The sequence below is a fragment of the Sarcophilus harrisii genome, chromosome 1, assembly GCF_902635505.1.
Source record: "Sarcophilus harrisii chromosome 1, mSarHar1.11, whole genome shotgun sequence".
Taxonomy (NCBI): domain Eukaryota; kingdom Metazoa; phylum Chordata; class Mammalia; order Dasyuromorphia; family Dasyuridae; genus Sarcophilus; species Sarcophilus harrisii.
Window position 1 is genome coordinate 699,715,332 of NC_045426.1, and position 26,618 is coordinate 699,741,949.

The following is a 26,618-nucleotide window of genomic DNA, read 5'->3' on the forward strand; positions in this document are numbered from 1 at the left end:
CCCCTATAAGATTCTGTCTCCCATTGAGGCAGGGAATACAACTGAGATGCCATAACAAGTTAGAAGAGATAAAAGTCTGAGGGAAGTGTCTAAGGTATAAAGAGTTTAGGTAACTTGCCCAGGATGATATGGGTAAATAAGTCAGGATTTGAATCCAGAGCAAGTTTAGGATAACTATGCCATGTTGTTTTCTTCCTTATCACTGGAGATAAGGTCCCCACCTCACTTAAACCCAATTCATGCACAAATCCAAGACATCTCCATGTCACTGATCCTAGTCCAGAACAAAGGACGAACAACAGATCACTATATAGGACAGTTAACACCAAATAGGATCACGGATTTAGAGTCCAACTCCCTCATTTTATATTTCAGGAAACTGAGACTGAGAGACATTAATTGATAACTCAGGGTCTTGCAATTAATGAATCAGAGGGTAAGGCAATGGGGATAGATTAGACAGAAAAATAAATCACAGCAATAATAATAACTACATTATTATACCTCGTGTTAACACTGTAACATCTCGTGTTAATATTGCAACATCTCATGTTACAAAGCATTTATAGATAATATTTCATTTTATCCTCGCAGAGAACCCCAGGAAACTATGCTATCATTATCCCCATTTTACAAATGAGAAAACCGAGGTGAAATTATCACTATGATTATGATACGTTGTTATTGCTTATCCTTCATTCTCAAAGAGGATCATGATCCAGTCTAGTATGATCTAGCATAGCATTTTAATTTACATACTCAGCCTATCCTTTAACCAAGGCAGAAATTATTATTCCCATTTTATAGAGGTTCACTGTCTCGCCCAAGGTCACTCAACCAGTAAGAACCACGATAAAAAATCCAGCTCAAGTTGACGCCTCTTCCCATTCTACCATCTTGGTCACCCAGTTGCCTTCCCGGGAATCATGGGACTGAGAGAACCCTCCCATCCATCCTTCTTCCCCTCCCAGGCAGGGCTGTGCCCATACTTTCGGGAGAAGTAGCTTCCTGGCTCTTTTGGAAGGGACCCAAGGAAAATAATCCCCCAGCCTCTCTGGGCAATCCATGCAGTAATCTCATGGCCCTTATCTTCCTAAGGGACAGGTACTCACAGGCTGGAAACTTCTGTGTTTCCAAAAGGTTCTTGTCCTTGGTCTGAAAGGGATTTAGGAAGATAAATCTTCTTTCTGCCTTAGGCCAAAGAGGAAATGATGCTGATTTACAGAGGTAGCCTTTCCTTTCAAATCTCCAGGAAGGGAGACTCCAAAGCCTTCCTGAGTCCCGTCCAAACTTACTATCAACTCACACTGGGACTCCTTTCTTGGGTTTCTCCTTTCTTGACCTTTTTTTCACCACGAATTTATAATAATAGTCCTTATAAAATATAATTTAATGTGATGTATTAAATATGTAATAATATCTATAATAAAGTTATAGATGAATCAGTCCATAAGCTTTCCTATAATAATAGTCATAAAATATAAATATGTTATCATATAATTTAATGTGATATATTAAATATGTAATAATATCTATAATAAACATAGATAAATCAATCAATAAGCTTTCCCATAATAATAGTCATAAAATATAAATATGTTATAATATATTTTAATGTAATATATTAAATATGTAATAATATCTATAATAAACATAGATAAATCAATCAATAAGCTTTCCTATAATAAGTCATAAAATATAAATGTTATAATTTAATGTGATTATATTAAATATGTGATAATATCTATAATAAATTTATAGATAAATCCATCAATAAGTTTTTTTAGCCATAGGGCATATGAAGACATAAGTGAAATAGCCTCCACCCTCAAAGAATTAACATTAAATCAGGGAAAACAATAGGCAAATATGTATTATTTGTAAAGCACTCAGCTCACTGCCTGACACATAATATATGATATCATTATTATAATTGTAATAGTAATATGTTATAATAAGTCATAATAATAACTATCCTTTACATGTCAGGTTAATAACTAATCTCTCTATATCACCTGTATCATTTATATATAGTTATAATAACAATTAACCTTTACAACTCAAATCACACCTCAGATACTAATTGTTTAACTGTGGGATATCTGTGCCTCAGTTTCCTTATCTTACAAATGAGGAAGCTGGATCTGATGGCCTCGAAGGTCTAAACTTAAAAGACCGAGACACTCTCTCTAATAGCACTTTGTAAATATTATCTCATTTTATCATCACAACAATCCCAAAAGGGAGATGCTAATATTAGCATTTTTTCCTCCTCGTTTTTCAAATAAGGAAACTGAGGCAAACAAGGATGAAATAGTGTGCCCACTACTAAATTCTATTACTAAATGTCTGAGGCTGGACTTGAACTCAAGGTTTCCTGGCTCCAGGATCAGCCCTCTATCTGCTGGGTTACCTGGGATGGCTTCAAGTGTGTGAACCTCAGGTGACTGGTTGGTTAATTGAAATAGGGAAGGTGAGAAGAGGTTTGGGTTTGGAGGGAAAGATGGGGAGTTTTCTTTTGGACATGGAGAGTTGCCGGTGGCTGTGGAGCATCCGATTGTAGACACCCACTGGGCAGCTATTGCGGGACGGGAGCGCTGGAGAAAAGCTGGAACCTATCTATAGATCTGGGGGCTTCTGCAGAGAGATGGCGACTGGAGCCAGGAGCCCTGGTATGATCACTAAGTCAAAGAAGGACCTAGAGAACAAGATGGTGCTCCAAGGTTCCTCCGCTCCACGTTACGGGAGCCCGCAATCATGGCAGGAACTTGGCCAAGGGAAGCTCCTGGCCCTGGTCAGAAGATACCTGGACAGAGATTAAAGGGGGGAGAGGGAGAGAGATGCCCAGCCTCCTCCTGCAGGACTCACACTTTGGGGCTGGGCCAGCCTCTGCCCCATAGCAGCCTTTCAAAGCCTCTCTCAGTCTTTTGGTGTCATCCGCCAGCCAGCAGAGGAAGTGGTCGCTTCCTCCTCAGAAAATACCAGAGGAGCCTCTCATTAGCTAATTAAACCACTACCGCCCTTATTGCACGGACCGGCTTGGACCCGGCTCCCGGAGGCTCTGTCTCTGTGGGCGTGTGAGGCGAATGCCAAGGAGGTGGAGGGAAGTCGGAGTTCAGACAGCTCGGGAAGAGAGGGAAAGGGTGGGCAGGGGGACAAAGTGGGATCAGGGATGACATCAGAGCGGGATGTTGACTTTGGATCTGCCTGGCGCCCTGTGGGTACCTGAGCACTGGGGCCACATCAGAAAGGCCTTATGGGTCTGATGACTGAATCCTGGCAAAGCCAACTAGCTGTCTGTCCTCCACCTCCTGCCACTTTCTACAGCCCACATGTCTAGCTAGAGACAGCTCTGCTGAGTTCTGGGAACCCCGGCCACGACAAGTAAAGTTCAAATCAGCTTGGGGGAAGAGGAGGTGGGACGGACAAAAGTCTGAACTTTCCAGGCGCCAGGCTGTGCCAGGTGTGCAATTTTAGAGGGGCCCGTGAGCTCCCAGCAGGCTGATCAAGGCCTAGAACAAAGAAAGGGAGGGGGAGGCAAAGAGAGAGATAAAAGGCAGATGGAGGGGCAAAAGTGGAAGAGAGGAAAAGATAAGGAAAAAGAGAGAGAAAAGGAGGGAGGCAGGAGAGAGGGAGAGACAGAGATAGAGACATACAGAGACACAGGCAGAAAAAAGAAAAAACAGAGGAGGAGCAGAAGAAGGAGAGACAAATGGAGATGGAGACAGAAAGGGACAGAGACAGAGAAAGAAGAGAGACAGAGAGACAGACACGGGGAGACATATAGAAAAAACAGAGAGAAAGAAAGGAGAGAGACAGAAATAGAGACATAGAGAGAGACAGAGGAGAAAAAAAGATACACAGAGATAATGAAAAGAAAAGAAAAAATAGGGAGGGACAAGAGAGAGAGAGACAGAGATATAGACACAGAGAAAGAGATGGAGGAGAAAAAAAGATAGAAAAACAGTGAAAGAAAGAAAGGAGAGAGACACACAGAGAGTGACAGAGAGAGAGAAAAGAGAGACAGAAAGAGACAGAGATAAAAACAGAGTTAGAGAAAGAAAAAGAGAGGGAAAGGGAAACAAAAAGAGAGACAGAGGCAGAGAGAGAAAAACATAAAGAAAAACAGTAAGAAAGAGAAGAAAGGAGAGAGAGAAACAGACAGAAAGACAGACACAGAGGGAAAGAAATAAAGTTAGAAAGAGAGAGAGATTCAGGCAGAGAGAGACAAAAACAGACAGGAAAATAAGAAGAGAAAGGAGAGGGAAACTGAGACAGACAGGAACAGAGACAGAGAAAAAAGAGAGACACAGAAAAAAAGAGAGGAGAAAGGAGAAAGACAGAAACAGAGACATGAGAAAGAGACAGAGAGATACCAAAACAGAGATAGACGAGAGAGAGAGAGGGATTTAAGCAGGGCTGGCTTAGCCCTCATTGCTTGATAAAGTTTGCCCAGCCAGCCATCTCCTTGGCCAGCCCAGATGAGACAGTCCTTACCCATCCCCTTCAGCAGCATGAGTTAAAATGTCCCTGCCTTAAGGAAATGAGGGCCAATGTCCCCATAACCTGGGCAGGGTCACACCCAGCCAGAAAGCTGAGGGCGGGGAGGGGCAGCCTCCCTGAGCCAAGAGGGACCTGAAGTCAAGACTGACCCAAGCACCCCCTCGGCCAACACAAACACGCCAGCCCTTCTCTGTTTTTCTCGGATCTGAGCCACAAAATGTCCCAGGGAGAAGGGCCTTTAAGAGAAATTCCACTTCAATCTCTTCACTTCTGAGGCAAGAAAACAAAGAGGCAGGGAGGAAACCACTTACCCAAGGTCACACTGACAATTAATAAAGCCAAGCAGCCCCCCCAGATCGCCAGACTCCGAAGCGGGTGATGTGGCCGCCGGCTCTCCCGGTGGAAGAGTGCCAGCCCCAGTCCTCAGTCAGCCCCAGAAGTCTTTGTTGTATGCTCTGCTTTTCCCTCCCGTTACCCACAGGGCTCCCCACCTTAGACTTGGGGGACCCTTGAAAATCCACTACAAGAGGAAGAGATTCAAATCTGGCATCCTTTTACCTCTCTTGAGGCCTGACCCCACTTCCCCTGCCTCATCTTCCCTCCTCATCCTCCTTAACCACACCCTGACTCAGAACACTTGCTCTCAACCCATCTAGGCCCATCGTTATGTAGCTGCTGCAGTCCTGGGCTTGGATTCGGGCAGACCCGAGTTCAAATCCTTCCTCTACTACCCACCAGCTCTGTGACCCTGGATAAGTCATTTAACCTCAATTTTCTCACCTGTGAAAGGGGGGTGACCAGATGATTCTTCGAGTCTGTCTGGCCTCCCGGCTCCGGGACAGCCAAGAGCCCCTCCCCAGTTGTATCTTTCACTGGCAGCGGCCCTTCATTTCCTCTCCTTACCTCATGACTTAACCACTTTTTAAAATGATCACTGACTATAGAAGCAAAAAGTGAAATATCACCAGGCAGCTGGGAGGGATTAAAATTCAAATCGATAAATACGATCTGAATAGCTTAAGGCCAGATCTGGTTTCTGTGGGAGTGATAACAGTTGGCACTTAATGGAAGCTTTAAGGTTTTGCTACTGCTTTGCTGACAACAGCTCTGTGAGGTCAGTACCATGGGCTTCGTTATACCCATTTTATAGATGAGGAAATTGAGACTCGGAGAATGTGAGTAACTTGGCGGTGGTTAGTGCGGCAAGTATTGAAACCCTGATCCGGGAACCGTCTGCTCACCCTCCTCTACACTCCACCCTTGCAGAAGTTAGGGGGCTCCCCCGAGCCCATTATCAGAAGCACATCTGGAATTAGAATCCAAATATCATACCTATTACTCCCATCATGCTCCCATGAGCATCAGTTGGTGCTTATGGAGGCAATGAGATAGCGCCATCGTGCCCGGCGCATTGGGATCGGAGTCACAAAGACTTATCTTAGTGAGTTCAAATCTGGTTTTGGAGACTTACTGGCTGGGTGATCTTGGACAAGTCATTTCACCCTGTTTGCCTCAGTTTCCTCATGTGTCAAATGAGCTGGAAAAAGGAAATGGTGAGCCGTTCCAGTATCTTTGCCAAGAAAACCCCAAATGGGGTCACAAAGAATCAGAAGAAACTCAACATCAGCAACAATGTGGTACTTAAATCCTCACTCTATCATTCTCCTGTTTCAGATCAAGTCCTTCAAGTCTACCATCATACCTTTCTTCCCTTTGTACAAACAAAACTGGGACTTGTCCATTGAACAGATGTGCAAACTGAGATCCAGAGAGAATCTTGGCTTTAGAGGGACACGACAAGTCAGTTAGTCCAACGTTCTATCCACCGTAGCCTTCTCTAGTACATCATCCCTGGCAAGGAACTGTCTAGATGCCGCCCAAACCCTTCTAGTGACAGGAAGATCACTCCCTTGTGAGATCATCAATTCCTCAAATCACAGATTCCCCCTAACAGCCCTTCCCTCATACTGAGGTTGTTCTGCCTCCCTCCAAATCCTTCCCATGACAGTGTTCCCATGAGTCAGTCTATACCATATGGCTCTGATAATTTTTTAATTAATTTTAATTAAATTTTTTTATTTTCAAGCTAATTCCATTCATATTCAGCATCCACCCTTACAAAATCTTGCCTTCTAAATTTTTCCCCTCCCCTTCCCCGAGACGGCAAGTTATATGTTAAATATATCTTAAACATGTGCGATTCTCCTAGACATATTTCCCACAAATCTCACGGACGGCTCCGATTCTGAAGATGGCTTTTTTCCCTGATGAAAGATCTGCCTCCCTGAAATTTCCCCCCACTCTGTTCCTCTGGAACCAAATGGACCAAGTCTAATCCCTCTTCCATGTGGCAGCTGTTCAGGTAATAATCATATCCGTGATTCTAATACCTCCCATTTCTACAGAGCTCTCAGCCCTTCAGAAGTTAGGTAGCCTGACCGACAGAATGAGACATACGTTTTTTGGATGTGGCCAATACAGGAATTGGTTGTTATTGTTGAGACTGTTCCTATTTATTACAAAGGTTTTGTTTTTCCCTTTTTTTCCAGTAGTGAGGGGGAGAGGAAGTGGTAGAGCCAGAGAAAAGCTATTTTTGTTCACTTAAAAAATTAAATTAAAAAAAGTTAACACACTTAAAAGTAGGTAGCTTTAGTGACAGATGAAGAAATGAGGCAGTTTTTGTGTTGTTATTTACCCCCATCTGACAGATAAAGAAATGAGGCAGCTTTAATGTTATTATTTACCCCCCATTTGACAGATGAAGAAATGGGGCAGCTTTAATGTTATTATTTACCCCCATTTGACAGATGAAGAAATGAAGCTCTGGGAGGCTAAGAGGGAGACTACTGAGCATCAGAGCAGGGAGTCCAATTTAAGTTTTCTAATTGTAAGAGAAATGCTTGTCACACACACACACACACACACACACACACACACACACAAGGAAGACAGTAACCATCTCTACCTCCTTCAACCAGAAGGGTGTTCACAGAACTTTATAAAACATAGCTTGCCCTCCATCATCCTGGTCCTCCACCCATAGAGTTTCACGGTCAGTGCTATATTTAAAGCTGGAACCCAGGTGCCATTCCTACCATTTCAAATTAGCATAAAGCTTAGTTCTTAACATCCTCCAAGTCTCCTTCCCCACACACACACATCCCCAGAATTCACAGTTATCAACAGGTGACCGGCCCACATCAGCAACATCTGTCCCCCGGGCTAAAACAGCCCAGATCCAAGCACCTCCCATGCTCACACCACAAGAGCCGGCTCACTCACCTCCAGCTCCAGTCAGGACAAAACTTCCCCGGAAGGGCTCTGGTCTGGCTCTCCACCTCTGGGGGAGGAGGGCTGAGAGAGGAGAGCGGCAAGCCTACGGACTCCCGCCGTGTCTTGGGAGAGAACGGAGCCTTGGCTGCCTCCAGCTGCTAGCTGGAGAGATGGAGGATTGTGCATCAGCCCCATTGGTTCCCTTGCCTCTGGAATTCCCTGGCCAAGAACCAGGCAGCTGATGCACAGGGGCTGACCTGCTGCCAGCTCCCAGACAGAGTGAAAAATCCCACCCTGTTCTCAAATGGGAGTCTGAGAGGAAAAAGCCCAACTGTCCTTCCCACCACATCAGCATCCCCAGGTTACACAGTGAGTGCTGAGCAGTTCCTTCACCTGGGACGGTCTCTACCCCCCCCCATCACTCCCCCTCTCGCCTCCCACCACCACTTTATTGCTACCAGTCTGAACTAGGTCACTCTGGGAGCTGTGAAAGAGAATCCTATGCCGAGGGACTGGGAGAGGGGAATACACTGAGCCTAGATTCTTAGAAAAAAAAGGCATTAATGCACTATTGGCGGAACTGTGAACTGAACCAGTTATTCTGGAAAGTAATTTGGAACTCTGCCCACAAAACAATTAAACCACGAATACTTTGGAACCTCCAGAGCAATACCTCTCCTATTCCACAAAGAGATCCAAGAAAGAAGAAAAGGATTATGGAAAATTAGTGGGAGGAGCTCTTTTTGGTGGGAACGACAAAATAGAAACCGAGGCAGGACCCGTCGATTGAGAAACGGCCAAAGATATATTCGAATGTAATAAAATACCGCAAGGAACGAAGAGACGGCTTCGGAGAAGTCGGAGAAGATTTGTATGAACTGATTCAGATGAAGGGAGCGGAACCAGAGCAATTTCCACAATAACAACAATGTTGTGAAGACAAGCGACTTTGAAAGAATTCCAGTCGATTTTACAATCACCCATGTTCATATGAAGTCTGCTGGTCTGTCTCGGACAAGAAGGGGAGGGACCCAGGAGAAATGGAAGCTTTTTTTTTTTTAACTTGGTCAATGTGTGGGTTCCTTTTCTTATCTATAGTCATTTATTATAAAGATCTTAGGGTTTTTCTTTTTTTCTTTTACCCAAATTAGGCACAAGTGAGAAGATAAAATAGATTTCTGTTCATTAAAAACAATTAAATTAAAAATTTAAGAGGGAAGAATATGAATACATAGAACATTGAACACTGGAAGGATCTTAGATTTATAGGGTGTCACAGATCATGCTCACTTAGACCACACAATGAGGGACAACATGATATAGTTTGGGAATTTTTTTGTTTTGGGGGGATTTTTGGCTGAGGCAATTGGGATTAAGTGACTTGCCCAGGGTCACACACCAACATGATATAGTTTTAAAAGATGAGGGCCGTACACAGAGTCAGAAAATCTGGTTTCAAATCCAGGATTTGCCTGTAGCATGAACTTTGGCAATAAGCTGGCACAAGGATCAGGAGGACCTGAGTATGAATCTGACCTCAGAGATCTGCTTAGCTGTGTAACCCTTTCCCCCAGCAAGTCAACTGACTTCTTCATGTCTCAGTGTCCTTAGCACTGAGGGGTGATACTAATAGCACCTACCTCCCAAGTTTATTGTCAGGATCAAATGAGATCATGATTGAAAAACTCTTCACAAAGTTTAAAGTTTTCTCTGAGTCTCAGTTTCCTCCTCGGGAAAATTAGGGATTTGGATTAAATTATTTCTCAGGCCTCTTCCAGTTTAGAGTCTATGAGTCTCAAAATGTCAGCGCTGAGGAGGTCTTAGAACATGGGATGTATCAGGGAAAGTCAGCACTGGGACCTCTAGTACAAGGAAGATCTGGACTAGGAGAGACTTTAGAACAGAGGATGTCAGAGCTGGGAGAGGGCTTAGAACAGGGATGTCCGGGCTGGGAAGAGCCTGAGAATAGGGAATGTCAGAGTTAAGAGAAGCCATAGAACAAGGGATGTCAAGGTTGGGAGGGGGCTTGGAAGAGGGAGTATTAGAGCTAAAAAGGGGCCTGGGAACATCGAGGGCTCACAGGGGGGACCTTGGAGCCATTCAGTCTAATCCTTTCATTTTATAGAAGAGGCAGAGACTCTGGGACAGGAGCTGCCTTTGCTCACACAGGTTTCTTTCATGTCAGAGACGAGATTTGAGCCCAGGTTCCTCTGACTGGAAAACTCCCGCCCTTTCCACCGAATTTCCTCTGAACATTGGAGGGACATCAAAGTTTTTTCTGGGCCGTCGCCCTTCTCTCCTTCCCACCTTCCATTCTTCCATTTATTGGCTGTGACACTGAAGTCCAGAGAGGCAAATAGGGATAACCAATAGCCACCACTCCCATCTGCTACTTCCTGCCCCTTCCCAGAGAGGGGTCCCCAGAACAACGAAGGGGGCGGGGATCGGGAGGAAGCCACCTTTGCTTCCTGTCTGGGGCACGTGTCTGTTTTATGGCATTTCCAGGAAGCAGAGCCACAATGAGGGGGCCGGGCCCATGATGAACTGGGTGGTGCGTTGGTTCCAGGGTGGTGGGTCACCAGTGTCTGTCTACAGATATCTCCACCCGCCTAACACACACACACACACACACAGCCTTCCGACCTCCAGGACTTGGGGGGCAGGGCCAGTGGCCACTGAGGTTTCACACTTCGCTGATAGAAAGGATAACCACCCTTCTAATCCTTTCTAGGTGACACTCGTGGCTCCTATGTCGGGTTTCCTTACATGGTTAATTTTTCTCATTGCTGAGCCTCAAAGAGCATTTAAAGATCAAGAGACGTCAGCAACTTCTGGCCATCAACTAGATGCTGAGGAGACTGATGGACAGTGGGAGGGATGCTCTGGGAAGGGGCAGGAAAAAGTAGGAGGCATTTCTCCAGTCCCTGCTGGACTTCCTTGGGGCATCTTTCAGCCCTCCTTACTTGGGAGCATGGCAGCAGCTCGGAGGTTATGGAGGGGATTGATATTCAAGGAGAGGCCATCATTCAATCGATGAGCATTTATTAAACACCTACTGTGTACCAGGCACTGTGTTAAGTGCTGGAGGCACAAAAGGGAGACAGGTCTGCCTTCCAAAGGCTTATATTCTGTGGGCAGTCAGGGCTAGAGACAGCCTTAAAGATAGATGAACATGGACAGACAGACAGACACAGGTATGCATATAATACACGGACACAGACACAGATATAGACATAGATATAGAGATGGAGATGATAGTATAACTACAGGTGTGCGTTAGATTAGGTATGTTATCAGTCAGCTGCATAGCTGAGTGCTGGACTTAGAAGGAAGTCTTGGGTTCAAATCTCATTTCAGGCACTTAAGCGATATATGTCTCTAAGCGAGTCCCTTTCTCTGTGCCTCAGTTTCCACATCTGTAAAATGGGAATATTAACAGTAATAGCAATAGCACCTGTCTCCTAAGGTTGCCGTGAGGATTGGATGAGAGCGTGTGTAAAGCACCCAAAAAACTGGAAAGCCCCATGTAACTGTGTTAAGTTCAAAGATACAATATAAATAGAAGCATGAGAATAAAGGCAGAAATCAGGATTTTTAGCCCCCAGGCTAAAGGTGAGATCTCTTCAAGCTCTGAGATACCTCAGTTGTCTTGGGATTGTGCATATGTGCATCGGGTTCAGTGAAACAGAGCACGAATGCAAAGGAAGGAGAAGCGGATTTTGCCAGAGTCAAGCCCAGTCACATCCTCTTTGAACCACGGTTCAAATCCTGCCTCTGACAGTTATTGAATAGATAACCATATTTTTACTCCCCCCCACTCCCTGGTGGATAGAGTATCGAGTTTGGAATCAGGAAGATTCATCTTCATGAATCTAAATCATTTAACCTGGTTCCTCAATTTCCTCATCTGTAAAAATAGACCAAAGAAGGAAATGGCAAACCACGCCGGTATCTTTGCCACAGAAACCCCAAATGGGGTCACAAAGAATAGGCCATGACTAAAAACAACTGAATAACAACGATGACACTCCCCTATAAGGCTGCAACCATTAGAAACATTAAAGCATTATAAAAATGGGAACTGATGTTTTTCCCACAGAAACAAGGGCCATTGTTTTTCAACTACCTCAATCTCAGTAGATGACCTTGAATTAAGGGACAGGATGAAGACGGCTCATTATTGGGGAGGATAACCCTTTTAAAGGGGGGGTCAACAGAAAATTTCTTCAGGAACCTTGGTCTCCAGAGCCAGGAGGGACAGACTGGGTTGGAATTTTCCCATCCCTGGGCTAGTACCCTTCAGCTTAAACACACACCTAATAGCTGAACTTCAGCCAGTTCACCCAAGGGCTGAGGTCATTGTTTTCTGTTGCTAACCAATGCAAACAGGCTGCCCCCCCACACACACTCCCAAAAGCCCTTTCTCCAGCCCTTCCCGAAGCTTGATAGGCAGCCCGCTCCGGAGAGCAGAGGAGTTCTTAACCTTTGTTGTATAAGGGATCCCTTTGGCATTTTTTAAAAATAATTGAAGGAAATGCTCTGCTTCAGATAGAGATTGCTGAAAACAAAAAGGCTGTCTTGTTGCCCAAAATGTTTACGGACTCTTGGTGGAGCTCAAGTTGGAGATAGCAGAGTAACTAGAGCGGGGCAACTTGGGCTTTGTCCAGAGGACCAGAATTTTGGAAGGAGAGTAGTTTGGACGTACTTTGTAAACTTTGCTTCTACATGTATGAGCTGTCAAGATCATAGAGTTCAGAACTAGAAGTTATCTTGAACAGAGACTGTCAGAGCTGGGAGCGGGCTTAGAACAGGGGATGTCAGAGCTGGGAGGGGGCTGAGAACAGGGGATGTCAGACCTTTGAGACTCAATTCTTTTTTACCCAATATTTATTACAGACCACTAAGTGGCGTAGTGAAGAACAGATACAAATTTCATATGAGTTTTAACTTCCCCACAAGGTAATTTGTAAAAAGAAGAGCAAGACAGAAGAGGGATACTCATGAATATCCAGTCTCAGATGCTTTTTGTGTAGCCCTGGACAAGTCACTTACCCACTGTCTGCCTCAGTTTCTCTATATATTAAATGGGGATAACAACAACACTTACCTGCCAGGTTGTTTTGAGATCATATTTGTAAAGCTCTTTGCAAACCTTTAAAGCACTAGAAAAATGTTAGCTATTGAGATGATTAAAAACCACCTCCCCCATTCTTCTCTACTTAATTATAGACTTAAAATAGAACTTGGAGCTTATTTAATTTGTCTCTAGTGGACAGATAAGGAAACAGAGGCCCAGAGACGGTAAATAGTTTACCGCAGGTCTCTCAGCTAAGAAGCCAGATCTTATGATAGTAGGAGCCAGAGAAAAAGGGAAGGAGGCAGAATTGGGGGCACATAGAATTCTAGAGCTCGAGCTGCTGGAACAGGCTTTGGAGACCATCTTGTCCAATCATCTTATTTTATAGGGAAGGACTGAGGGAGAGAAGGGAGTCACACAGCTAGTCAGGGAGGGAGGGAGGATTCTAATCCCTGCCTTCTCTATATCAAATTCTGCATTCCCTTCCCTACAGAACACAGTCTAGGGAAATCCCCAGCTCTCTCTCCTGAAAAGCAGCCATTGGAAAATTCCTCTAGAACCATTCTCCCCTGGAGCCTGTCAGGCTGAGAACAGAAGCTATTCAGAGAAAGAAGGGATTCTTCCTCCAGGAAGGGGATTCGATTTTAGTCATCCACCCAATCAAAAAACCCAACCACAAATGAGCGGGCAGCTTCCAGCCCCGGCGAGGAACAGAGAGCCCCATTCTCAGTCATCCCATGCATCCCCACGGGTTCAGCTTCAGTGGCCGGCCCCACCTCCCCATCCCCTACCTGCGGCTGAATCAGAGCTTTCCAGCTAATTTCCCTCTTGCTGGGCAAGTCTACAGTTTCCCACTCCCTGGGCGTGGACCATAAGGTCTGGCACTGCCAAGAAGGGATGAAAAGCCATCACAGATAGAGTGGTACAGACAGAACCCATGCGTCCATGCCCCTGGGTGCTGGCCAAGCTTCTCTCAGCTCTTTTGGGGAGACGGACTGGGAACAGGCGAGAATCCTAGCTGGGGATTCCCAGAGCGATGAAAATCAGGAGAGAACCAAGATATGGAATGTCCCTGAGAGACTTAGAACATGGAATGTCAGAGGTGGGAGGAACCTTAACAAAGAGAATGTCAGAGACTGAGAATCCTCAAGGACAGAGGATGTCAGAGGTGGGGGAGTCTGGAACATAGAGAGAACGTCAGAGATTAAGAATCCCTAAGGACAGGATGTCAGGGAGAGGGGACCCTAGAACATAGAATATCATAGCTTTGAAAGGAGAATGTCATCAGTGGAAGAGAGAATATAGAAAAGTGTCAGACCTGAGAAAATAGAATGTCACAGCTGAAAGAAACCTAAGAACATGGAATATCAGATCTGGGGGGACCTAGAACATTCAGTGTCAAAAGTAAAAGGACCCTGACAACAATGTCAGAACCATAAGGGATCTTAGAATGGAAATTTCAGAGTTGGAAAGAAATTTAGAGCAGGAGAACCACTAGGAGGGACTTTATAACAAAATGTTAAAGTTATTTTTCAGATGGGTAAACTGAGACTCAGAGAGGGAAACTGTCTTACCTAGTGAATCTGTGGCAGAGTCAGAACTAGAACTCAGATCTTCAGGCTTGGAGCCCAAGGTTCCTCCTGCTGCCCCAGGGATGACCCAACTACAAAATTCCCAGGAATGAGGGGGTGGGTGAGTGCGAGCCTCTTTGTGAGACCCTTGCACTGTTGAGAAATCTCAAAGCACAGCTTGTCCCCATCCCAGCCACCTTCTCACGTGGCTTTCCACCGCAGAGCAGCCCAGAACAATCAGGTCATCTCCTCAGCACAGTCCTCAACAGCTGAAAAGGGTTACTAACACCGACCAGCTGGAGACTTGGTTCCCTTCACCGATCCCAGCATGCTTGGGAGCCCTGCCTTGGCCATCTCCTGCTCCTCCGCTGCAGGATGCAGAAGCTCTGGTCCCGACTGGCTCCGGTCAGAAATGACAGGGTTTCACGATTGCCACACTCATGTACTCAAGAGACCCATTACTTCCTCCCATTCTTGGGGCTCGTGGGAGTAAGCCACAGTGCCTGGCACGTGGCAAGAGTTTGTTGACTGAGCGCCCACTGTCAGCTTTTTACAGAGAAGGAAATTGAGTCCTGGAACAGTGAAGTGAAAGGGCACTGACCTTCCTCTGAATGCAATGGTTACCTTTTTATCTTTTTTATTTAAAAAAAATATATATATATATAAATTTTTAAAAATTTAAATAACCTCAAGTTGTGGGGAGTGACTGAAATAAGTGGGGCACAGGATCTGGCACAAAAAAGCAAGTAATGGCCATGAATGAATAAATAAATGAACAAAACCTTTATTAAGCACTTACTCTGGGCAAAATACTGTATTAATCACTAGAACTACACAGAAAAGTCATCCCTGTTCTCAAAGACTGCACATCTTAGTGGGGGAGACAACCTGCATGGAAGATTTCAACCACTAATCAGGAGAAAAAGTCCCATGGTCTTTAGGGCATATCAGGAAGGGAAGTAGCATTTATTAAGGACCTACTATGTGCTGAGTTTTACGAAGATGATCTCATTTGATCCTCACAACAACCCTATGCTGTAGGTACCATTATCCCCATTTATAGTTGAAGAAACTGAAGCAGACTGGATAAAAGATTTTTTTTGGAAAGTATCTGAGGCCAGATTTGAATTTGAGTCTTTCTGACTCTTGGTCCAGCACTTTATCCACCGAACCATCACCAGCCAAGCACATGATAATGCCTTTTTTAGGGATGTGATCATAGGGTAAAACCAGCCTAAAATCTGTCACTTTTTTTATAAGAAGGGAAGTGATTTTCCCCACTGAGAAGGCTTAGCATGGAAATTCAATCCACTAATATAGAATAGCACTCCGCTATAGCTCGCTCTGATTGTCTGAGGGAGGAACGGCACAGTGAATGCTGTTTACCAGTGCTGACCACAGACTCTCAATGGGGACAAAAGCCTGATGAAGAAGAAAATGGACTCCCCGAGTCTTTCAGAGATAATGTTCCTGGCTGTGTCGAGCGCCGAAGCCTTTGGGGGATTAGACAAGACTGTGGCAGTGAGAGGGGGACTTCGTAAAGTCCTAAGGGCCAGACAGATGTGAGATCAGCCATTACTCACTGAGGAAGTCTAGGAGCGTTTGGGATGGAAGCCTAGGAGTGGGCTCCAGGCCCAGCTGGGCCCGGCCACAGTTTGGAGGCTGTTGCGAAACCTACCTGTCCCTCAGGGGGAGAGGAACAAAGGGGGGGCTCCACTGCTGGGCTCCCCGGCTCCTTCCAAAATGTGAAACAGGCCAGGCTTGGAGAGAGCCAAAGATGCAGAGGCCAAAGGCTGAAGCGCTAATCTCAGTGTGTTCTTCCTGAGGGGGTTTGGGGAGGAAGGGGATCCAGGAAGGGGCTGAGCTGTCTAGAGGATGCTCTGATTTCTGGTCTCCCCCACCCCCATCCTCACTTTCTCACTGCTTGTAATGTTGGATGTGTGGTGGTCTTATTCTGGGTCCAAAATGCTCATTCACCTGAGGTCGGGTGAGTTTACTCAAGCTTCTTTAGATGTAAAATTAAATATGAACTTCTTCCTAACGCTGACATCCCCTGTTCTAAGCTCCCTCCCAGCCCTGAAACCCCCTGTTCTAAGCTCCCTCCCAGCCCTGACATCCCCTGTTCTAAGGTGCCTCTAAGCTTTGACATTCCCTGTTCCGAGTTCCTTCCAAGTCTTGACGTCCCCTGCTTTTGTTTCAAGCATCTCTAAGAACCCCTAGAAGGACCAAGATCCTCGCTGGATGATCCTGTGTCCTCTGCATACCACACAGTATTTTAGCAGGGAATAGCCATTTTGCAGCCAGGAAAACTGAGGCAGAGAGCAGACAGAGACAAGCTTGGGTGCACATGCTCAGAGCAGATGCTCCGAACACCCTCTGTGCATCCTGTTTCCCCCCCCCCTCCTTCCACTCTCCTCTCCCCTCCTCCAGCTCCTCCAATTACTTCTTTCCTAATTCAGTTGAAGCTTTTGCCTGATTGACCCAGTTCCTGGGCCAATGAGGCGGCCCCTTGCCACAATAAGACACAAAAACACATTTCCATAAAGCAATCCGACAATTACCCAGACTCCCCAAAGACCCCTTCTTGACGTCAGTAAGCTGCCGGATGGGCACAAAGAGAAACAATGGATGCTGGTCTCCTGGACCACACGCTGATGACTGGGACTTAGCTGGGGGACGCTGAAGCACGGGATTTGGGTGGGAGGGGGCGCTGGGGGTCCCTACCTCAGAAAGACCGTGACCTTGTCTCAGCAGCCAAAGTGACCCGGGCAGCAGGTGGGATGCTAAGTTTCACACTGAGAAAGTATAAGGAGCCATCCAGGGTCTAGAGGCTCCCAGGTTTGCTGTCAGAAAGGTAACTAAGAACAGAGAGTCAGGAGAGCTGAATTCAAGTACCGCCACCTTTGTGGCCTTTGGCAGGTAATTAATCTCTGGGAACCTCTTTTTGTTCATCTGTAAAATGGGCATTCATCCTTCACAGAGTTACCACAAAGCTCAGATGGATCAGGACAACATGGGGTTACAATGAAGGTGAATCTTAAAATGTGGTTAAGGACTTAATGATGGCTCACACCTCAACTCTGGAAGGCTTGAAATAGGCCGGGCAGGCCGGGCGTGAGGCCCATCTGCCCAGAAATGCAGGAGGGCTGGCCGGGGCTCGTTTCCGTGTCTCATCAGGGGTTTCCTGAAATATCCTGAAATATCACAGGGATGTTCCATCCTGACCAGACGGAAGCTGGCGCTGGACCAAAGCCCGGGGAAATGTGTGACAGGTAGAGTTGGGCTCAGAGCTGGGAGTCTTTGGGACAGATGGCCAGGGGCGGCGGGGAGGGCAGATGGGCAGGTCCCTGGGGCTGGGGGAAGGAAGGGTCCTGCAGTGTAGAGACATTCAGCAAGAACGCCCAGACCTCTGACGTTCTCCCTTCTTGTTTGTGATTTCATCGCTGGGATCTAACTCCTCACAACCCCATTTGGGGTTTTCTTGGCAAAAACACTGGAATGGTTTGCCATTTCCTTCTCCAGCCATTTTGAGGAAACTGGGCAAACAGGGCTAAGGGACTTGTCCAGAGTTACCCAGCTGGCGTCTGAACTCAAGGTTTCCTAACTCCAGGCCCTATCCAGGGGCTCTAACCACTGTGCTACCCAGATATTCTCCCTAGGGGCCAGAAATTCTTGGTCTGTGCCAGCTTTGCCTTGACTGACCTGCTCTAAGCAATTGCTGGGAATCAAGAGACCAGCCTTGGGGCAGCTAAGTAGCACAGTGGATAGAGCATCAGCCCTGAAATCAGGAGGATCTGAGTTCACATTTAACCTCAGACACTCAACATGTCCTACCTGTGTGACCCTGGGCAAGTCACTTAACCCCAATTGCCTCAGAAAAGAAAAGAAACCAGCCTCAATCACACAATGATGTGATTTTGTGAGTGAATATTTTCTCTTATAAACTCATTCCCCTCATATCCAGATTAAGAGAGTAGAATAAATAATCCCTAAGGCCTCTCCTAATTCTGACCTTCTTGGTCTAAAAGCTTTCCACTGGCTCTTGGCACCCTAACCTAGCTATTTATTGGGGGATCTCCCACATTAAAATGAGCTTTCTAAGGACACGTGCCTAGAAATAATAGGTGCTTAACAAATGCTTATCAATTGACCAACACTGATCTGAAGCTGATCCTCTGCTCCCTCCATGGTTCTGTCCTCTGGGGCCAAGCAGAACAAAGCTTATTTCTTGTCCAAGTGACAGTCCTTCAGATATTGGAATATAACTCTCAGGTGTTCCCCTTCCCCAGTCTTCCCTTCTCCTGGTAAAACATTTAGTCAGTCAATAAACAGACTTCCACAGACCCTTTGGATGCTATCTCGGTCTCTGTCCTCTGAATATCCTCAATATTGTCACTAAAATTTAGAAACAAGATGGGGTCTGAGCAGAGTGGAGAACAACAGCTGGGCTCGACCTTGTTCTAGATATTCAACCCAATCATTCTGTAATTTCTGACCCCTTAAAGTATATTTCCCGATTTTTAATATATTTTCCAAATGTACATGAGTCTGAGAACTCATTAATTATCTATTCTCTAAATAAAATAGTTGAAAAATTAAAATTCTATATGTGTGTATATATATAATATCTAAATAGAAAATCACATTCAAGAAATAAAGTCTATTATCTTTGCATATGATCATCCATTTAAATCCTTTCCAACACTTGCCATTCTTATTGTGCTAAAATTTATGTTTCTAATAATATAGAAAAATAGAAAGAGTCAGGCCCCAAGGAGGGAGTATCCTCAGAGGCCAGTTGGCCAACAGAAACCTGGACAACAACCCCACTTCCAAAATGCCCAACAAGGGTCATCCGGCCTCTCCTTGAAGACTTCCAACGAGGAGTTCTACTTTTGGAAAAACTCCATTTGTTAGAAAATCTCTCTTAACATGGAAGCGAAATCTCCCTCTCTATAATGTCCCCGCTTTATTCTTGGTTCCTCCAGAGTCCAGCAGAATCAAATCTAATTCTTATTCCAAATGACACCCCTTCAGATCTTAGAAGTCAGAAACCTCACACCCCCCAAGTCTGGTTTTCCTTTTCTCCAAGATAAATGTTCCCATTTTTTAACCACTTCTTATCTGGCATTATTTCAAATCCCTCTCAGCAATCTGGTCACCTTCCCATGTAATCAATCAATCAACAAAGAAATAAGCGTTTATTAAGCACCCATTATGAGCCTGGCACTGAGCTAAACACGAAGGACACCAAAATTAAAAGTTTACCAATGTTCTCAGTCACTCAAGCTCTCAGTTTCTTTATCTACAAAATGGATAGAAAAGCATAGCTTTTCAGTAGGACAGGGCATTAGGGATCATCCAATCTCATTGTTGAACAAATCAGGAAACTGAGGGTTAAACAGGTCAAATGATTTGCCTAGGAGTCACTCAGTGAGGAAGTGTCTGAGTTAGAATCTGAATCCAGATGTCCAATAAGATAATGCTCTATCCACCATGTTTTGCTGACTTCCTTGACTCTCGGGGTTATTGTGGGGGGGAAAAAAATAATAATGACAAGAATGAAAACAGGAAAAATGGAGGCGAGTTGCAGAAAGGCAGGTAGGGACTTGATAACAGGAAAAAATGACCTAGCAAAAAGAGCTTCCTCCAAATGGAATGAGCTGCCTCAAAAGGAACTGAACTGCCCTTATTAGATGTTCACTAGTGACACCGGAGGCCCATGTGCACGGAATGCTGTACAGAGGGATGAGTAGGACTGCTTGGCCACTGAGCATCCTTCCAGCTCTGAGATTCTGTGCTCCTGTAACAAAAACTCCCCGTAAGAACAGAATAATGGCTATTTTATATCTTTAAGGGGAAGCAAAGCCCTCGATAATCAAGTCAGTGTTAGAGATGGAATTGGGGCCCAAGTCTTCCTTATTCCAAGAGCTATCCATCGTGTCATGGAACAGCAGAAAGAAAGCTCACTGTGTAGCCAGAAGCCTGAGGTTCAAATCCTACTTCTGATGCTTACAAACTGGAAACCATGGGCCATCTTTACCACTCAAGGCCTCAGTTTTCTGTTTTGAAAAATGGAGTACAGGGCTGCTAAGGTCCCCTTCAGCTCTACAGTGATGGTTTGTAATCTGATGAAAGCATGGTTTTTTATACTTCACTTGAGGGTCAGTGTGCAGTAGGGGCTAGACCATCTGGCCTGGAGTCAGGAATTCAAATACCTGAGGTCAGATATCACTTTACAATGCCCGGTGAAGCACACAGCAAGTGCTTAATAAATGTTTATTGACAAATGGATAGAGTTCTAGACCTGTGTTCAAATCTTGCCTTAGATACTTACAAGCTGAGTGATCTTGAAATTTGGGTTCATTAGATGTGAAAGTTTCTTAACCATTGTGCCCCAAAATGGTGACAATAATAGCATTCTACGTCCTAGGGTTATTATGAGGAGAAAATAACGTAACATTGATAAAAGGCTATGCAAACTTTAAAACAATATGTAAATGTTCATTGTTACTGACTGACAACTTACTGGCTGTGTCATTTAAACTAGGTGGACCAGAGTTTCCATATTGAAAGCTCACTGTCCTCTTCTACCTAATCCAATGATCCCCACTCCATCTCTTTCTAACTCAAAGGGTAAGCGACCACCCATTAATGCGGCCATTTGACAGGAGGAAACTGAAGTTCAGAGTGACCTGCCTATAGCCACAATCACTGTCAGAGTCAGAGCTAGAACCCAAGGTTCTTGGCTCCTATAAACACCAACTAACTAAAATCACCTTAATAGAGTTTGATTTGCAACAGATAACATTACATAATGGAGTCTGGTCATTTTGTCAGGTAGGATTTGCCCCCTGATGTTTCAGCCTTCCTCAAAGCCAAGGGATCTTTGGCCCCTGGGTGTGAGTCCTGAAGCCCAGAAGCAAGAATTGAGGAAGTTCCTTTCATCAGCTTGGTTACACAACAGATCCTGTGGGTGGCCCATAAAGGCTCCTGGGAAGGGCAGGCACTTGTCAGGACATCAGTGTCCATCAACCCAGGGGAAAGGGTAGTGGGATGGGAAGAAGAACTGAATCTAACCTTCAGAAACCCCAAAGAGCTGCTGACTCCACACTGCTGGCTCAGCTTGTGGTATTTCCAATTCCTGACGTGCCAGAGGAGGGAGAGGAAGAAGAGAAAGGGAAAAATGCTTATGGCCCATAGGAAAGTGGCGACATGATCCAGACATCCCCGTCTCACTCAAGGGTCTAGAGCTTCATGGTTGTAATATGTTTTTCTTCCAAAAGACCAGAGGGAGGGAATACAAGGATGACTTCCTCATTTCACAGATGAAACAACTGAGCCATAAACAGGGCATGTGATTTGCCTCAGGTCACTCAACAGTCATAATCGTCTCTACCTGTCTATGGATATATGGAACCGGATGTCCCATAAACATCTTAAGCTCAATCTGTCCAAAAAAGCCTGTAATCTTGCACCAAAAATCTGCCCTCTTCCTGACTTCCCTATTACTGATAAAGGTCCTTCCAGACTTCCAGGCTTACAACTTGGGGGCTCATCCTCAGCTCCTTACTTCCTCTCAACCCCCATATTCAATGAGTGTCAAGTTTGATCATTTCTTCCTTCTATAGAATATGGCCTCTTCTGTCCTCTGACACACTTTGGTACAGGATCATATCACTTCATGCTTGGACTATGGCAATAACTGTTGGGGGGTCTGTCTGCTCCCCACTCCGGACCATCTTCCAGTCAATTGTCAAACTGATCTTTCTAAAGATTTTTAGATCTGATCGTGTCCTCCACTTCCCTTTCCTATTCCATAAACTCCACTAGCTTCCTATCACCTTCAGATCAAATCCAGGTTTGACACTAAAACATCACAATTAAACAAATAGCGCAATAAAGTGTATCACAATCATTTTTTTTATTTCCCAGTACATATAAAAATTATATTTATACTATACTATCATCTTTTAAGTGCACAATAAATAGTAATTTGTCTAAAAAAACAATATATATACCTTAATTTTAAAACTACTTTATTGCTTAAAAAATGCTAATTCTTATCTGAGCCTTCAGCAAATTGTAATCTTTTTTTGCTGATGGAAGGAAACACACACACACACACACACACACAGGGTAGAGGGCATGGGACCATGCCCTGGGAGGTGAAGTTGGGCAATAGTCCTGCCAAGTGGCAGTAATTCCTGGCCATTTGCTTGACCTCTTGGGGATCAGGAGAAGAAGGTCATCCAGGAGATTCTAAGGTATATTTGGATTGAAAGCCAGATTTTTCAGGTAACATTCAGATTAGATTGGTCACCTTGAGTTTGGACCCCAAAATCATAGAACATAGTCTATAAAGGACCAAACAATGTAGAATGCCCAATGACCTTAGAGAACGTCAAGACCCATGGTACCATTTTACATGGAGGGTTAATCAGTCATCCAGGAAAGGAAGCGTCTTGTCCACGGTCACAGAAGTAGCAAATAAGAGAGCCAAGGTTCCGGACTCCCATCAGAGGACCCTTTCCCTTCTGTCACTATGGATGCATCTCTGCATCTAAGAAAATCGCTCCCAGCAACCCCCAGCCCAACTTACCTAAGCCACCATAACCAGGGGATCCCAGACCATGATTCACATGTCTGTCAATTACCCATCAGGACAAGGGTAGTGTGGACCACTTTCTGAAGTGTAAATAATCACACTGAAACTTAACAATGAACTCTCTTGAGCCATAGAGTTGACCCTATGACATCTCCACACCAGATTACGGTTCATATCCCATCCCACCATGGCAGGACACCAGAGTCTCATGTAGTATATGGAACATCCAAACCCAACCTTCCACTTTCCACTTTTTGTTCTTGAGCAGGGGATAATAATCAGATCGATTCTACCCTTGGTACCAGAAAGACTGGGGCAACGAGCTACCCTATGACTCCATTCACCAATTCTGGGCTAACTAAAATTCTCCCCACTCCACCTGTACCAAACACGTATCATCTCCCTCATTAGGATGTAGAAGCTCCTTGAGGGCAAGAACTGGCTTTGAGGTGATTTTTCTCTTTCTCAGTGCCTGGCTCATACTAGGCACTGAATAATTCATTTCTACATTCAAAGACCCTTTTCCCCAAAGGTTAAAACTTTGTGGATATCCCCGAGAATGAATCTTTCCTGGAAATAAGTTTCACTTCTCCCTGTACCTTGTCATATAGAACTGCTGACAAAGCCTGGGGACTGAAGAAGCACATTTGCTTAGAGAAGCAAAACCCAGAAAGCCTCAGTCCACATACAGGCCACAGATGGAGGGACAAAAGGTCGCTCACCATAAATGCTGCAGGCCCTACATCCTTAGGCCAAGGGCCAAAAAAGAGTCCAGTTCTTCAAAAGGATCATGGGGAAAGGATTCAGTCAGGAAGCCAGAGATTCCAACTCCTGTCTCAGGTATGTGTCACTGCTCATTATTTTCTCCAGGACTCTGTCCTCAGCTACAAAATGAAAAGCTTAGACCAGGTACACTCTTTGTTTTGACCTAATCTAACATTTTGTGCACAGTGTTCCAAGGCCCTTCCCAGCTCTGACATCCCCTGTTCAAAGGCCCCTTCTAGCCTTGACATTCCATGTTCTGAGAACCCTTCTGGTTCTGACACTCCCTGTTCTAAGGCCTCTCCCACCTCTGACATTTTCTGTTGCAAGGTCCCTTCCTGCTCTGACATTCCCTGTTCTAAGCCCCATCCAACTCTGATATTCTATGTCCTAAGACTCTTTATCATTCTAGGATTCATTACTGTAAGAATCCAAAATATAAACCCACAGAAATCATTAGCATTTCAATGTATCACCAACAAACCCCTGCAAAAAGAGATAATTCATTTAAAATAACCATTGTCATTAAAAAATACCTGGGAACATGCCTACCAAGACAAACTCGGGGATTATATCAACATAATTATAAAACACTTTTACACAAATAAAGTCAGATTTAAGTAATTGGAAAAATATTAGTTGTTCATGGGTAGGTGGAGCCAATATGGTAAAAAGGACAATTGCACCTAAATTAATATGTTTATTCAGTGCCATTCCAATTAAATTATCAGAATTAACAGAATCCAAAATATGATGGAATCAGCTTCTGGATTCCATTACTTTGACATAATTCATCCAAAACAACACATCCTCTCTCCCACTTTCCCCCAATTTCTACTTGATTCAAGAACTCCACAAGACTTATTCTGAGCAACAACCTTGGGTTCTCTAAGCCTATGACCAGCAGAATACAAACTCTATCAGGTCCCCCTAAGCCGAATAGATTCTGAGTAAAGCCTGGCAACATATTGTGCACCTTTGCTCTCTCCAAAATATTCCAATCAAAGGCAAATCTACATACCACTAGAGATCTGGCTCCCAAAGTGGGATTTGTTGGCCGCAGCCTCTCGGGCAGTTCTTAAGAGGCAGAGAGAAGCTGTAGTCAGCACTTAGGTGGGGAAGGTCCCATGCATTGAGTTCCTTGAATCATGGGAAATAAAAAGAGTCTTGGATTCGGAGGCCAAAATCATGGATTCAAGTCCTGTCTGGACTATCTTGCTGCCCTTGAACAAGTCACCTTTTTATTCCTCAGTTTCTCCATCTACAAAAGGAAGGTACAGAATTAAATGATTTCCAAATTTCCTTCTGTCACTAAATTCTACAATGATTAATAATTTAATTATTTTATCATTTATATTATTATGCTTATATATATTTAGATTTCTGATAGATGGACATGTTTATTTGCCATTAAGATATATTTACATTTATGATTCAAGCTGATGAAAAGAGATCTTTGTATTCTGGTAATCAGCTGACCTTAGGGAAATTGGTTCATAGGCTCATAGACTTTCAGCAGAAGGAAACCTCAGAAATCTAAACTCTAAGCTTCATTTTCCTTGCCTTGAGAGTAATTGGCTTGGCTTCCCATAGTCCTTCTAGGTTGAGTCCTAAGTTTCTATTGCCTTCATTTTACAGATGAAACAGTTAAGAACTATAGAAGTTGTGAGCCTTTCTATTAGTAAGGAACTGATGGAGGACAGCTGATTCCAAGTTCTTCCCTCTGCCGTTTCCCACTGCACCCCATTGCTCATCTGGGCCTCATATTCTCTCCCCCCTTCCCAGCCCCTATCAAGAAAATTAATAGGAAAAATCAGTACCTTGCATGCTGTGCTCTGTTCAACAGCTGTCCCTGAAGCCCAGCACCTGCCCCTCCCCCCCAGCAGAAGGGGGGTGCTGTCAGCCCTGGCTTTGGTACTGGGCTCCCACTATACCTTTTTCCATCCGGCTCTCCAGCCCACTGTGGCCATTCACCGAGATCTACTCCCATCCATCCATCCAGGAGTCGGGGCTGGCTCAGGCTAAGACAAAAGCAGGATAAGTAAGTCTGATCCCCTGATTTCTTCCCCCAGAGCTGGCTCTGTCTGCCCACAATCCCAGACCCACTGAATGCCTGCTGCTTGCTGCTTTTTGTTTTTTTTTTTTAAGACAGCAGAGTTCCCAGGGTGGGATTTGGGCGGGCCGTCCTTCTGCAGGAAAAACATCTGGAAAGGGGTGAGCCCGGAAACTTGGCTGGCTTCCCCCTCCTGACCCAATGCCGGAGCCGGCCCACCGGGTGGGCTGCGGGCTGGGGGTGGTGAGAGGCGGGGGGCAGCCCCTGTTTGCCAGGTGGCCGGGCAGAACCCTGCACGCGTGGGGCTGTGAGGGGGGGGGGGGATGAGGCCAGAGTTTGCTGCCATATGGCTGGGAGCTGTTCCCACAGCAGGCTCAAGACCCCCTCGGTGGGGGAAGGGGAGCTGATTGGATGACAGAAAACTCGACTTGTGGGCTCTGAGGAGTGGGGGAAGAATCTGCAGCTCTTACAAGGAACTCAGTCACTTCCTCCTCCTAGGGGGGCCTCCCATTCCTGCAGGTGGGCCTCAGAGCAAGCACATCCCATCCAGCCAAAGCAATGAAGTCAGCAAAAACTACCCCCTTCATGGCCATTGTTCTCCTGCTCTCCCTGTCCCAGCAAAACTGGTTCTCGACCAGGAGAGTGAAAAGAGCTGAAGGGTTTTAACTTGGAAGGGACAGACCTTCAAGGCCATCAAGACCAACCTCCTCGTTTTACAGAGAAACAAACCGAGGCCCAGAGAGACATGGGATTGCCCGGAGATGTGCAGCT

At 45.1% G+C, this 26,618-nt stretch overlaps 1 protein-coding gene across 4 annotated transcripts in view; it reads right to left on the reverse strand.

Moving 5' to 3' along the window:
- Positions 1–25,938, reverse strand: part of CMKLR1 (chemerin chemokine-like receptor 1) — a 50,885-nt gene extending 24,947 nt beyond the window's left edge. Inside the window, exons 1-2 of one of the 4 annotated variants that reach the window (XM_031948744.1) lie at positions 25,729–25,938; positions 24,816–25,055 (exon numbers count right to left, since the gene is read on the reverse strand). The gene's annotated coding sequence lies outside the window, so the exon portion shown is untranslated. Of the gene's footprint in view, positions 1–7,785; positions 8,189–14,427; positions 14,921–24,815; positions 25,056–25,614 lie in introns of those variants that run through there. The other 3 variants (XM_023497068.2, XM_003761096.4, XM_023497071.2) reach the window with 3 other exon arrangements.
- Between the last annotated feature and the right edge of the window lie 680 nt (positions 25,939–26,618).